The sequence below is a fragment of the Salvia miltiorrhiza genome, chromosome 1 (assembly GCF_028751815.1).
Source record: "Salvia miltiorrhiza cultivar Shanhuang (shh) chromosome 1, IMPLAD_Smil_shh, whole genome shotgun sequence".
Lineage (NCBI taxonomy): Eukaryota > Viridiplantae > Streptophyta > Magnoliopsida > Lamiales > Lamiaceae > Salvia > Salvia miltiorrhiza.
The window spans coordinates 23,864,846-23,880,128 of NC_080387.1; the positions used below are offsets into that span (position 1 = coordinate 23,864,846).

General features: G+C 37.9%; 1 long non-coding RNA gene across 1 annotated transcript; it reads right to left on the minus strand.

Annotated features, from left to right (window-relative positions):
- Positions 1–1,831: 1,831 nt before the first annotated feature.
- On the minus strand, positions 1,832–15,283 carry LOC131007100 (uncharacterized). Its single transcript, XR_009095908.1, has 2 exons — positions 14,967–15,283; positions 1,832–2,698 (listed from the first exon to the last, which is right to left on the minus strand). It is a non-coding gene; the product is annotated as an uncharacterized LOC131007100 (long non-coding RNA).

Genomic DNA, 15,283 nt, shown 5'->3' on the forward strand with positions numbered 1-15,283 from the left:
ATCGACTTGTCATATTGCAGTATGATCTGCATCTCTTAAAAGTCAATACCATTAGGAACGTAGACATTAGATAAGTAAAAATAAAGACTCTCAAATATGATTAAAAACAAGAACTAAAATGTCCACGAAAACATAAGAGTTATAACTACAAGAACTAAAATGTTCATCGACTTGTCGTATTGCAGTTTCACGGAGGAATTAACCAAATCATGCCAATATATGAGTCCTTAATTGGTACTATGTTGATTAAAGAGGGTAGAGAACTATTAATTTTGCTTTTACTTACAACATGAAATTATATGCTGCCACAAGCATAATTCAGTGTAGCACAATCCACAACTAAAACATCAACATGATTCTCATTCAGTGATCGACCAGATTTTTGCAATTCCCACACATATTATAGCAAAAATCAGCAAGATAAGTAATTATTCCCCCCAAAAGTAGGGGAACAATTAAGATCGTAAAACCAACACTCAAAATATTGAACATTATAAAATCACCAAGCATTAGGTTAAAGATGAATTAAATTTGTGGATTTTGAATTTAGAGAAGACAAAACAAAACAAACAAAAGGTGTCACCGTAGTAAATCTTGAGATAGTTATAGTTGAATCCATCAGGAATTTCATTGCTTGGCCTGTGTGCTCTTTCCACTCTATATTTCTAGAGCTACGTGAGGCCCCATTTAAACATGGTGGAGTTCTTCGATGATTGCCAATATCATGATTTTGTAACGTAATTTAATTTGTCTATGTCATGATTTTGTAATATGATGTTGGTTAATGTAAATATAGTACTATCTGATAATAAGTATATGCGTGCAACTAAATGCATTTAATTAGTATGAATTATTAGTAGTACTCTTACAACTTTTAATATATCTTTACATAATAGGAGTTGATATCGTAATAACTAAAATTTTCTTTAAAATATAAGTATATTATATTCAGTATACAAATTTACTGCATTTCGTGAAAATTATTAGCACTTAAAATGACTTTTCTGCCTATAGGGTTGGTCCTGGGTGAGGTTGATCTCATACCATGAGACGGGTCGGGGCGCGGGTCGGGTGGGTTTGGGCGCAGGTCAGGGTGTGGGATGGACGGGTCTGGGGTAGCAAAAATAGAGTACAAATTCTCATTAACAAAAGTAAAAATTATTGCGAACGAATGTAATAATAGAAACGTTACATTTCATCTTATTAATAGTTACTTTTTCTCAATACAATGATTACTTGAATTATTATTTGATTTTTTTTCTATATTCTATTTATTTTCTACGTTATTCAAAGTAATTGTTATTATAATGAAAAGTAATTATTTACATGAACAAATGTAATGTTTTTGATACATTACTTTTCATCACATCAATAGTTAATATAAGTATTTACCTTTATTCAATATAAAGTATTATATTTTCTAAATCATAAATCCTGAACACTAAACCCTAAACCTTGAACACTAAACCCCTGAACCATGAATACGAAATCCTTAACCCTAGTACGAATATTTACTTTTAATAAACATAAGATATACATTTGTTCGCACATATGTATACTTATGTTAATATAAGTATTTACCTTTACTCAATATAAAGTATTATATTTTCTAAATTCTAAATTCTAAACCCTAAATCCTAAACACTAAATCTTGAACCCTTATGTTAATATAAGTATTTACTTTTAGTTATATCAATAACGTCGCAGCCCGACATCTAGCTAGTGATAGCGTAGACCGGGTATCGATACGACTAAATAAAAGAATAAAATAAAGATAGAGAAATCAAATCGAATATCAAGCTGAAGCTCGCAACAATACTTGCAAAGGCAATTAACAATAACATCATCTCAAAGACATAAGTATTATCGGGTTCATAAGTTCAAATGTATTAGGATTCTCGACAAAGTTTACAAAGCGGACATAGTTAAATATTCACAAAGGTTCTAATTTACAAAGTCTCGCAGCAAAACGTGAACAGACTATATGTATGAAGACATATAGCCGATAGTATACTTCTTGACTAAGTCCAAAATATAACTCCAACGCCAAAATGTTACCGTATGAAATAGAAATACGATAAAAGGATAACATCGTCCGAAACAAGCCCCCACCAGCACCAAACCAATCTCCCTCCTTGCACGTTTAGAAATACATGCAGGACTGAGTACAGAATACTCAGTGGACATAAACCGAAAAATAATGAAAGCTTGCTCTTAGAGCTATAAATTGACTTGCCACAATATAAGCATCACACAGAGATTTTAGTATAAACAAACCCGTGCAAGCAATTTCACAAGCCATAACATCACAATAAAGTAACTGCGCAGTTTAAACATTCATCATGCATGTGTCATATCTACTATTCATCATCAAAGGTACTGAGAAGTAGGCCTCCCTCTCAAGTACCGTGACCGGCCGACCCGATCGACGGCTCATAGTCACCTTTGTGCACAAAATCCCGCTTGTGGCAGGACCGAATTTGTCTCACCAGTAGAGGGTAACATACAAGCTTATCATTAAAACTTGGCAAGTCAATTAGTTTCAACATAACATTAACTTAAATCATTATCAAACTCATAAACATCATTTCATTTTAGAAAGCTTGTATAATAGGGGTATTAAAATAATGCCCACCTGAAGTCTTTAGCTTACTTTCCTCGATACTTGACGTAACTGATTTTCGTCCTCTGCTCGTTTCTTCAGATATCATAGACAACATAGGTGGCCTATGGGATAAGATAGAATAAGTCAGAAACTTCCTTATTAAGAATACTACTCTTATCTTAGTATATATATCCTAACGCTTCGCATCACTTCACTCCAACTATAACATTCTCATAACAACTAAACTTTCTAAGTAAACACAAATCCTACTCTTGACTTATCACTCATATAGAACTAGACTACATCAACACACAAACACATATATAAGCACACACAAAGCATCATCAAATAAATCCTAAATTAGCTCATAGAATAATTAATCAAGTTCAAAAGCACCTTAGCAAACATATTTAAAAACTTTTTGTAAAAACGGAAAAATATTTTTAGTTGGGGAAAAATTCCCAAAAATTCAATTTAGAAAGCTAAGAGCATATTATAAAACATTCTTGAATCGATTAATTAAAGATAATTCACATAAGAAAGTAATTCCATTTTATGTCATTTTTAATAAACTAAACTCGAGATTTCTATGTCGGAAAATTCTCAAAAATTCAAATTAAGCTCACATAATACACAATAACATAAATACATGATCATATAACATAAGAAAAATCAAACATTGTAATGACCCGCATTTTTATTTTTATTTAATATGGTATCGCGATAATTAATATCGCATCTTTTAGTAAATGAAACCCAGTTGCCAGTTATATATGAATCCAGTTTATGGTCCTGATTTTTTTTTTATCAGAAACGAAGTTATTATTTTAGCTTTATACTTTTATAAGTATGAGAAAAACGCGACGAGGATTATTGAGTCATTCAATAATTATTATTTTCAAGTTATAACTGACTTAGCAAAGTCATGTTATTTATTAATCGAAAAACAGAAGCATTTATATTTTATTAGTGCTACTAGAAGTCGAGGAATTATTCCGACTGCAACGCAGATTAAATCTACGAATTTAATTTAAGTTATATTACAGTTTATCAAGTTAGCAGGCAAGGAAAAAGATATCAAGCAAGATACAGAAATGCGATGATTGAAAATCGAAGCCAGTATTTATTTACAGTTCACAGATTACAGGCTAGTTCCCAACTTGGGGAAAATCGTCTAGTATATTACAAAAGCTGTAGACTCTACGTGGCCTACTCAGCCACCAACTCCACTCAACATATATCTATGAGACCTACGCACTAGCCAAGTGCGCCACCATCTTTTGCTTTCCTCCCTCAGCCAACCACCACCACTATCTCACTTTCCTTTAAACTTTACAGCCAACCACCACCTCCATGGTTTTTTTTAAATTCACCCAACAAAACTAATCATTTCATTTCCTTTGAGAAGTTTACCTGCATTAAACGAGAACCATCGTTCATTTCAGTAATCTTCCCAGTTACAATTATTCAGCTTTAGCAATCAGTTCAACAATCAAACAAAGCAACTTCAAGGTGAGTTTATTCTTAAATCTACCACTACTGCCAAAGTCTCCTTCATTAGTTAAGCAATGGCAGTTTCAATTCATTTCAGTAATTGTACAATACGTTCAACCTCCAACAACAAGCAATCAGTTCAAACATTTGAGGTAATTCACAATCCCAAATAATCTTTCAGTTCGCATTCATATCAGAGGCATAATCATATTTCACATGACATGAATAACAATAGAAAAACTCATGCTTTTCACCTTACTGCACTCTAGAGCAACAAGCTTGAGAATCTCTCTCCTTAACAACTAGAACTAGAGAAGAATAGAAGAGTGGAACTTAGCTTTTAGTAAGGGAGGGGCCGGCTGCCCAAGGGGCAGCGAACCACCTACTGCTGAACGGGAAAAGAAGACGGGCGGCGAACTCTCGTCGTCTTGCCTGCATCGGAATAACAGCAGCGGCGCGGTGAGAGGCGTAGGCCTTCTTACTCCAGTCGCCGGAGGAGAGAATCGCCGGAGGCAGCAAGCTTCTCCCCAACACCCGCCGAATCTGGAGAAGCGACGATAGAAAACGGACTGAATTTCCAGAACGGAAAGAATGAGGAGACCGACCGGTTTCAGGGACTGGAGTAGAATTCGCTCGACGACGACGGAGTTTCTGTTAGCGTCGGAACTATGCGCAGGAACAACTGACGCCGGCAAGATCAGGAGGTTTGGCCGAGAGAGAGAACGGTTGGCGCCGACTGATTCCATGTTAGAAATGGGGAGAAAGAGAGGCAGGTGCAACCGGCGCCGGCTGATTCGCCGGATTTCAGACAAAGAGTCGGCAGCGGCGAAGATTTCCAGGATTCAAGACTCGATTGGCTCATCGCTGCCACTTCGCTGGGAGTCGAGATCGAAAGAGAGAGAGAGCCGACGATTGAGGCGGCTTATCGTTGTGTCTCCGGCGAGCTTCCGCGGCGGCGGATTTCTGAGGGAGAAGAGGCGTGAGTATGAGAGAGAGAGAGAGGACCGAGAGTTTTGAGAAAGAGGGAGATGAGCGGTCCTTGAGATTAGAAAAAAAAGAAACGAGACTTGAGGTGAAAATGGGCCTTGATCTTTTAATTTTGGACCTCATTTTTAATTTCAGTTGGGCTTTACTATTTTTAGTCAAATTGGGCCTTGTTTTATTTTATTCGGGTCTGCTTCACTTTAATTCCTTTGGGCCGAGTTTCTTCATAATTAAAGCCCAACTACACTGTATTTTAATTGGGCTGTTGTATTATCTGAGCTGGGCCTTGATTGATTTATTTATTTGAGCCCAACTAATCAATTATTTATTCATTGGGCAAAGATTTATTTAATTACTTGAGCCAATAAATTATTTCAATTGGGCCTTTCTCTTTTAGTTGTGAATTGGGCCTCACCTTTAATTGTTGTGGGCCAAAGACTTTTAAGTTCGGGCTTGATTTTAATTGCTTGGGCTTTCACAGTTAAATTCGAATTGGGCCAGTCTTTTATTTAATTGGCCCTTCTCATTAATTCTATTGGGCTCGATTTAATTAAGGAGTTGGGCTGATGCATATTTTATGATGGGCTATTATTCTAGTCCCATTTATATTTCGTTGGGCCAGTTTAATTCATCATTTTGGCCGATTAAATTGCCTTTTTGGGCTAAGATTAATTCTTTTCAGTCCACATTAATTATTATTTGGACCCCTATTTTAATTGTTTTGGGTCGAAGACTTTTTAAGTTAGGCTTTAATTCTTTTAAAGCTTGAGCTGAAGTTACTCCTTTGAGCTAAGCCTAGCAGTATCAATTTTTGATGGAGCCCAATTATTTATCAGTAATGAGCCGCCCAGTTTATTAATTAATGTTTTTGGACTTCCGACTTTAAAGCAAGCCATTATTGTTTAATTCATTTAAGCCACTGGTTTATTTAATTAATTGGCCACTCTCTTTTGAGCCTATTAATTATTTGAGGTTACGCTAGTAATGATGCTTCTATCGAAAAGCCCGATAATTTCTACAAGGTCACACCTCGTTTAAAGCCGAGTTAGTCATTTTTCAATCAAGTACAAATGCGAGGTTTATTTCACGACTAGAATATTCCGATGAGGAAGGAAGAATCACAATTTTATTCGACCGCGCTAGACGAGAATTAGCTAAATCTATTAATGAGGATTAATAGTAGAATTCCCAATTATCGCTCAGAAGATTAGTTCATGCATACCAGATTCATGCATAGTTAATTACGTTTTCTCATTAATTGAGAATTTTCCTCGAGGCAATGTCTTATTTTACATTCTCATGATTAAGGTCAAGCGCGAGAGTAAGAACTATTCAAGAAGTCACAGTACCTTAGCAAAACTTTGCTATCAGGTGGGCAATTTCTTACGCGTAAATAAAATGCTATGCATGCGTTATGCTTTAAAATGCAAATTGGATCTTCAAGTGTGGTATGCTTTATTATGCTTTACGCTAAATGATTTATGCTTGATTACGCTTATTTACGCTTGAATGCTTTACGCTGATAAGTTTATGCTTATATTTGATGCTTGCGTCTGTTGGGGGAGGCCTCCTTCAACAGTACGATGCCGTGTCCGCTGAGGAGGGCCTTCCTCACGGCGCGATGCCCGTGTCCGCTGAGAGAGGCCTCTCTCGCGGCGCGATACCAGTATGCCAGTATGCCAGTGTTACAGCGTCTATTGGGGGAGGCCTCCCTCAATAGTACGATGCCGTGACCGCTGAGGGAGGCTCCCCTTCACGGTGCGATGCCCGTGTTCGTTGGGGAAGGCCTTCTCCACGACACGATGCGTGTTTATGATTGTTAATGATGAAGAATGCGCTCATGCTGTTTATGAATTTGGAAATGTTTAATGAGCAAAGGATTTGAAAGAAACTTATGCCTCTTATGCGATGTTGTGAAATTGTTAATGATGTTATGTTATATGCTTGGCAACTGCCCACTAAGTACTCTTGTACTTAGCCCTTCGATGTTTATGTTTGTGCAGGTTGAGCTGTGATGGGCGATGAAGTGTTGTTGCTGAGTAGAGCTTTTGTCGAACTTAAAGTAGGCTCAGAAAGGATACATGTCTTCATACATGTATCTCAGTTATGCATTCCGCTGTAAACACTGATTATTTTAGTTACACCTTCCGTTGCAAACTCTGATAATGTTTTAGCCAAGCCCCTAACGATGTCTTTTTCCTTTTTAAGGAATATTTCACGCGTATTCAAGCTCTTTGAGTATTCTTTTATTCCCCTTTCTACCCCGCTTCTAATCTCCCTCCATTAGTCACGGTTTCCCCGGATTAATTATCCTTAATTAAGGCCGGTCGTGACAGAGTGGTATCAGAGCAGTTCGTTTGCTCTGAGCCTAAGAGTTCATTTAAGCCAAACTTAGAATGGATCACTAAAGTGTCTAGAGTTCAATCGACAAAGCTCAGCACTTCATCGCATCACACTCAACGAAGCAGAATGGTAAGCTATTTCAAGTTTTGAGATAATGTTTACAAAAAGTGACAAAGTGTGTAACTGTTAATAGCTATGTTATGTTGTTGAATGAAATGATTTATGCAAACACGATTAAGTATGCCTATGGAATGAATTCCTACGAACATAGAGCTATTAAGATATGAGATCACCACTACGACTAGGGATGGCAGTGGATCTTGGACCCGGTCCAGATCCGTGGATCCAGATCCGTTTTTACGGATCTGGATCTCAATTTTTTGGACCCGACGGATCTGGATCTGGATCTGGATCTCAGTTTTGAAAACGGATCTGGATCTGGATCTTGAAATTTTAGATCCGGATCCGGCCCAGATCCGACCCGTGGATCCGTTTTATTTTATATATATTTTTTATATTTTATATTTAGTTTAATAATAATATTAACTAAATTAAAAATAATAAATAAATTATATTCAAAAGAATAAAAACTAAAAGTAATTAGATAAAAGTATTTTGTGTTATATTTTTCATGATGGAAATTAGATGTTGTTGATTTTGTAAATTTTTTTAATTTAATTTAAAAATAGTAGATCCATGGATCTGGACCCGTGGACCCGCGGATCTGACGGATCTGGATCTGGATCCAAAATTTTCAGATCCACGGATCTGGATCTGGATCTGGATCTGGTATATGAAAACGGATCTGGATCTGGTATTGGCCAGACCCGGTCCAGATCCGGCCCGTTGCCATCCCTAACTACGACAGAACATAGAAGCAAACATAGAAGAAATTAGATTGTATCTTTTGGTGGCTATAGTGAAGGCAGCAAGATAAGTGATACGTATAGAATAATTCTTAAGCTCATGATTTTATAGCCGCTATGAATCTCCATGACTTATGCTTAAGTATCCAATTTAGATGATGAGATATTATATGCTTAAGAATTGATATAACTCATGGATATGAGATGCTAAGGACCCTTAAAGCTTACTACATCAATGTTGTCATTGGAGTTATGACTTGTTTACAAGTTATAATAAGTTGACCTTTACAAGAATTCTTTTGAGGTTTGTATTAGATTATGCTAGAGTGTACTAATTGGCACATCTTTGCTACTAGAATGCCGCCTAAGAGAGGACGCCCTGTGAGAAACAATAACAATCGCAGAAACCATAACACTGTACCAGAAGAACCACAAGATGCTGAAGGACATAACCCATCCCCTCCGCCCTCGACTAGGAGAGTCGAAGAACTCTTTTTAAGGCAGAACCCACCTACGTTTGACGGAACGAGTGAACCAGCTGAAGCTGAGATTTGGGTGCGTGCAAATGAACGCATCTTCAACTTTCTACATTGTACTGATGAGGAGCGCCTATCTTGCGTCTCATTCCAGCTAACAGGATCAGCGGATTTCTGGTGGAAAGCACGACGAAAAATTCTGACACCTGAACAATGGGCAAGTTATACTTGGGAAGATTTTAAGACAGGATTATATGATAAATATATTCCGAAAAGCTATAGGAAGAAGAAAGAAGCTGAGTTCTACGAGTTGAAGCAAGGAAATAAATCTGTGGTTGAATACGACAAGGAATTCTGCAACCTGTCTAGGTTTGCTCCGCAACAAGTGGACACAGATGAGAAGATGGCAGAGAAATTTTGTGCCGGTCTACGGTACGAAATTAAGATGGCTCTAGCAAGCCACGGAGGACTCTCATACACGGAGTCTCTGAACAGGGCACTTGACGTTGAAGCTGCAATGCCGTCGGACAAGTCAGCCCCATTGTTGATCTCAACGCCAAACGATCCACCAGGAGCCTCGCATACCCTCAAAGGGAAGCGCAAGTGGGACAACAATGAAGACAAAATCAATCCGATTAATAAGCGAGTATGGCAAGAATATGAACGGGCCGAACAGTTTATTCAACCAAGGCACGAGGCACAGACTAACCTCGAGTCAACTGGGGGTAGCCAAAGTCAGAGAGGAATTTCACCTTGCCCAAATTGCGGTAAGATGCATAGGGGTATCTGTCGAGCTGGGACTAACGGTTGTTACAATTGTGGCCAAAAAGGTCACTACTCCACGCAATGCCCCAACAGACAACGAGGTTCAGCAATTGGGAACACCCGCACCCCTTGCCATCAATACGTAGACACTTGCGAAATCAGCCTCAATCACATCAGTGAAAATCTTATGGAGACACCGCAGACAAGAGAAGCTACGCGGGAACTTGAAGACAAGATGAAGGAAAATACCCCGAACTGTTTTAGCGGAGATATGCAAATTTCGGGACGAAATTTTTGTTAAGAGGGGTAGTATGTAATGACCCGCATTTTTATTTTTATTTAATATGGTATCGCGATAATTAATATCGCATCTTTTAGTAAATGAAACCCAGTTGCCAGTTATATATGAATCCAGTTTATGGTCCTGATTTTTTTTTTTATCAGAAACGAAGTTATTATTTTAGCTTTATACTTTTATAAGTATGAGAAAAACGCGACGAGGATTATTGAGTCATTCAATAATTATTATTTTCAAGTTATAACTGACTTAGCAAAGTCATGTTATTTATTAATCGAAAAACAGAAGCATTTATATTTTATTAGTGCTACTAGAAGTCGAGGAATTATTCCGACTGCAACGCAGATTAAATCTACGAATTTAATTTAAGTTATATTACAGTTTATCAAGTTAGCAGGCAAGGAAAAAGATATCAAGCAAGATACAGAAATGCGATGATTGAAAATCGAAGCCAGTATTTATTTACAGTTCACAGATTACAGGCTAGTTCCCAACTTGGGGAAAATCGTCTAGTATATTACAAAAGCTGTAGACTCTACGTGGCCTACTCAGCCACCAACTCCACTCAACATATATCTATGAGACCTACGCACTAGCCAAGTGCGCCACCATCTTTTGCTTTCCTCCCTCAGCCAACCACCACCACTATCTCACTTTCCTTTAAACTTTACAGCCAACCACCACCTCCATGGTTTTTTTTTAAATTCAGCCAACAAAACTAATCATTTCATTTCCTTTGAGAAGTTTACCTGCATTAAACGAGAACCATCGTTCATTTCAGTAATCTTCCCAGTTACAATTATTCAGCTTTAGCAATCAGTTCAACAATCAAACAAAGCAACTTCAAGGTGAGTTTATTCTTAAATCTACCACTACTGCCAAAGTCTCCTTCATTAGTTAAGCAATGGCAGTTTCAATTCATTTCAGTAATTGTACAATACGTTCAACCTCCAACAACAAGCAATCAGTTCAAACATTTGAGGTAATTCACAATCCCAAATAATCTTTCAGTTCGCATTCATATCAGAGGCATAATCATATTTCACATGACATGAATAACAATAGAAAAACTCATGCTTTTCACCTTACTGCACTCTAGAGCAACAAGCTTGAGAATCTCTCTCCTTAACAACTAGAACTAGAGAAGAATAGAAGAGTGGAACTTAGCTTTTAGTAAGGGAGGGGCCGGCTGCCCAAGGGGCAGCGAACCACCTACTGCTGAACGGGAAAAGAAGACGGGCGGCGAACTCTCGTCGTCTTGCCTGCATCGGAATAACAGCAGCGGCGCGGTGAGAGGCGTAGGCCTTCTTACTCCAGTCGCCGGAGGAGAGAATCGCCGGAGGCAGCAAGCTTCTCCCCAACACCCGCCGAATCTGGAGAAGCGACGGTAGAAAACGGACTGAATTTCCAGAACGGAAAGAATGAGGAGACCGACCGGTTTCAGGGACTGGAGTAGAATTCGCTCGACGACGACGGAGTTTCTGTTAGCGTCGGAACTATGCGCAGGAACAACTGACGCCGGCAAGATCAGGAGGTTTGGCCGAGAGAGAGAACGGTTGGCGCCGACTGATTCCATGTTAGAAACGGGGAGAAAGAGAGGCAGGTGCAACCGGCGCCGGCTGATTCGCCGGATTTCAGACAAAGAGTCGGCAGCGGCGAAGATTTCCAGGATTCAAGACTCGATTGGCTCATCGCTGCCACTTCGCTGGGAGTCGAGATCGAAAGAGAGAGAGAGCCGACGATTGAGGCGGCTTATCGTTGTGTCTCCGGCGAGCTTCCGCGGCGGCGGATTTCTGAGGGAGAAGAGGCGTGAGTATGAGAGAGAGAGAGAGGACCGAGAGTTTTGAGAAAGAGGGAGATGAGCGGTCCTTGAGATTAGAAAAAAAAGAAACGAGACTTGAGGTGAAAATGGGCCTTGATCTTTTAATTTTGGACCTCATTTTTAATTTCAGTTGGGCTTTACTATTTTTAGTCAAATTGGGCCTTGTTTTATTTTATTCGGGTCTGCTTCACTTTAATTCCTTTGGGCCGAGTTTCTTCATAATTAAAGCCCAACTACACTGTATTTTAATTGGGCTGTTGTATTATCTGAGCTGGGCCTTGATTGATTTATTTATTTGAGCCCAACTAATCAATTATTTATTCATTGGGCAAAGATTTATTTAATTACTTGAGCCAATAAATTATTTCAATTGGGCCTTTCTCTTTTAGTTGTGAATTGGGCCTCACCTTTTAATTGTTGTGGGCCAAACACTTTTAAGTTCGGGCTTGATTTTAATTGCTTGGGCTTTCACAGTTAAATTCGAATTGGGCCAGTCTTTTATTTAATTGGCCCTTCTCATTAATTCTATTGGGCTCGATTTAATTAAGGAGTTGGGCTGATGCATATTTTATGATGGGCTATTATTCTAGTCCCATTTATATTTCGTTGGGCCAGTTTAATTCATCATTTTGGCCGATTAAATTGTCTTTTTGGGCTAAGATTAATTCTTTTCAGTCCACATTAATTATTATTTGGACCCCTATTTTAATTGTTTTGGGTCGAAGACTTTTTAAGTTAGGCTTTAATTCTTTTAAAGCTTGAGCTGAAGTTACTCCTTTGAGCTAAGCCTAGCAGTATCAATTTTTGATGGAGCCCAATTATTTATCAGTAATGAGCCGCCCAGTTTATTAATTAATGTTTTTGGACTTCCGACTTTAAAGCAAGCCATTATTGTTTAATTCATTTAAGCCACTGGTTTATTTAATTAATTGGCTACTCTCTTTTGAGCCTATTAATTATTTGAGGTTACGCTAGTAATGATGCTTCTATCGAAAAGTCCGATAATTTCTACAAGGTCACACCTCGTTTAAAGCCGAGTTAGTCATTTTTCAATCAAGTACAAATGCGAGGTTTATTTCACGACTAGAATATTCCGATGAGGAAGGAAGAATCACAATTTTATTCGACCGCGCTAGACGAGAATTAGCTAAATCTATTAATGAGGATTAATAGTAGAATTCCCAATTATCGCTCAGAAGATTAGTTCATGCATACCAGATTCATGCATAGTTAATTACGTTTTCTCATTAATTGAGAATTTTCCTCGAGGCAATGTCTTATTTTACATTCTCATGATTAAGGTCAAGCGCGAGAGTAAGAACTATTCAAGAAGTCACAGTACCTTAGCAAAACTTTGCTATCAGGTGGGCAATTTCTTACGCGTAAATAAAATGCTATGCATGCGTTATGCTTTAAAATGCAAATTGGATCTTCAAGTGTGGTATGCTTTATTATGCTTTACGCTAAATGATTTACGCTTGATTACGCTTATTTACGCTTGAATGCTTTACGCTGATAAGTTTATGCTTATATTTGATGCTTGCGTCTGTTGGGGGAGGCCTCCTTCAACAGTACGATGCCGTGTCCGCTGAGGAGGGCCTTCCTCACGGCGCGATGCCCGTGTCCGCTGAGAGAGGCCTCTCTCGCGGCGCGATACCAGTATGCCAGTATGCCAGTGTTACAGCGTCTATTGGGGGAGGCCTCCCTCAATAGTACGATGCCGTGACCGCTGAGGGAGGCTCCCCTTCACGGTGCGATGCCCGTGTTCGTTGGGGAAGGCCTTCTCCACGACACGATGCGTGTTTATGATTGTTAATGATGAAGAATGCGCTCATGCTGTTTATGAATTTGGAAATGTTTAATGAGCAAAGGATTTGAAAGAAACTTATGCCTCTTATGCGATGTTGTGAAATTGTTAATGATGTTATGTTATATGCTTGGCAACTGCCCACAAAGTACTCTTGTACTTAGCCCTTCGATGTTTATGTTTGTGCAGGTTGAGCTGTGATGGGCGATGAAGTGTTGTTGCTGAGTAGAGCTTTTGTCGAACTTAAAGTAGGCTCAGAAAGGATACATGTCTTCATACATGTATCTCAGTTATGCATTCCGCTGTAAACACTGATTATTTTAGTTACACCTTCCGTTGCAAACTCTGATAATGTTTTAGCCAAGCCCCTAACGATGTCTTTTTCCTTTTTAAGGAATATTTCACGCGTATTCAAGCTCTTTGAGTATTCTTTTATTCCCCTTTCTACCCCGCTTCTAATCTCCCTCCATTAGTCACGGTTTCCCCGGATTAATTATCCTTAATTAAGGCCGGTCGTGACAAACATCGACTTCCCCTTTTACTCCTTACATTCGGCCAACACATAAGTCATTAGGGGTTGGTCCGTTTCATCTCATATCGCATATATAAGCTCAATTAATCATCAAATAGCCATATATAAACATGCTCGACTCATAACTCATCTTATATACAAGATCTCATGTATGCACGCAAACTAAACTCGGAAAATTTTCACAAATCAACATCATTTACGAAATTAATCATACTTTCATCTTCTATATAGTCTAACTAGCATATAAACATAATTAATCCAAACATTGACTTCATTAATCAAGAATACCCAAATCTTAGTAAATTAAACTCAAGCAAGTTTATACATATACAACAATTAACCAAATTGATCATTAATAAATGGTCCCATCATGCTCATAACCAATTAATCTTAGCCAATTTAGACATTCAACACATAAATCAAAAAGTCCTAATTTTTAACAAACTAAACTTTTTGAAAATCTTTAAACATGCATAACTCACAAATCAAACCTTAGATCTATCAAATTGACACACTTAATAGCATAAATAAGCAAGCAATTAGTAAATTAAAGCATAGAAACAAATTTGCCCAATTTAACCAAACTAACTCACATGAAAATTTACCAATCAATTCCAATCATCAATTCAATCCATCAAACATCATATTAGCAACCTCAATAACATATATCCATCATCAATTCATCAATCGAGCCTCGAATCCAAAACTTCCCAAATTTACACAAACTAAACTATTTCAAATCTCATATCTCTTTTTAAATCCATTCTCTACACATGGAAATAGACTCAATAGGATCCCAATAGCATTTAAATAACCTCAATTTAAGAAAAGGAAAAGAAATTTTTTTGAAGGGCATAAACCCAAAATTTTCGAATTTTTTTAAAATAAAGAGAGATGTTTTTCTACTTTGATCTAACCATATACACACATATCCAACATAAATAAGTCTAGATCTAAAAGGATTCATCACTTACTCAAGGATTTGAAAATAATAAAAATCTTTCTTTGACTTCAACCTTGATAAACTCTTCCAATCTTGGCTTGATTCAAAAGAAATGGATGTTTAGAGTTTGATTTAGGATAGATTTAAGTATTAGAATGATTCTTGGAGCTTGGTAATGACCATCAATGGTGGTAGAGAGAGAAAAGAAAGTGAGAAGGAGAGAGGGCGAGAGAGATCGAAATGAGGGGGAGAGAAGAGAGAGAGAGATGTTTTGTTTAAAGCTTAAACTTGCTCACTAAGCTACTAATCTAGCTTCTCCAACACTTCACACTTGCAACTTGCCCACTT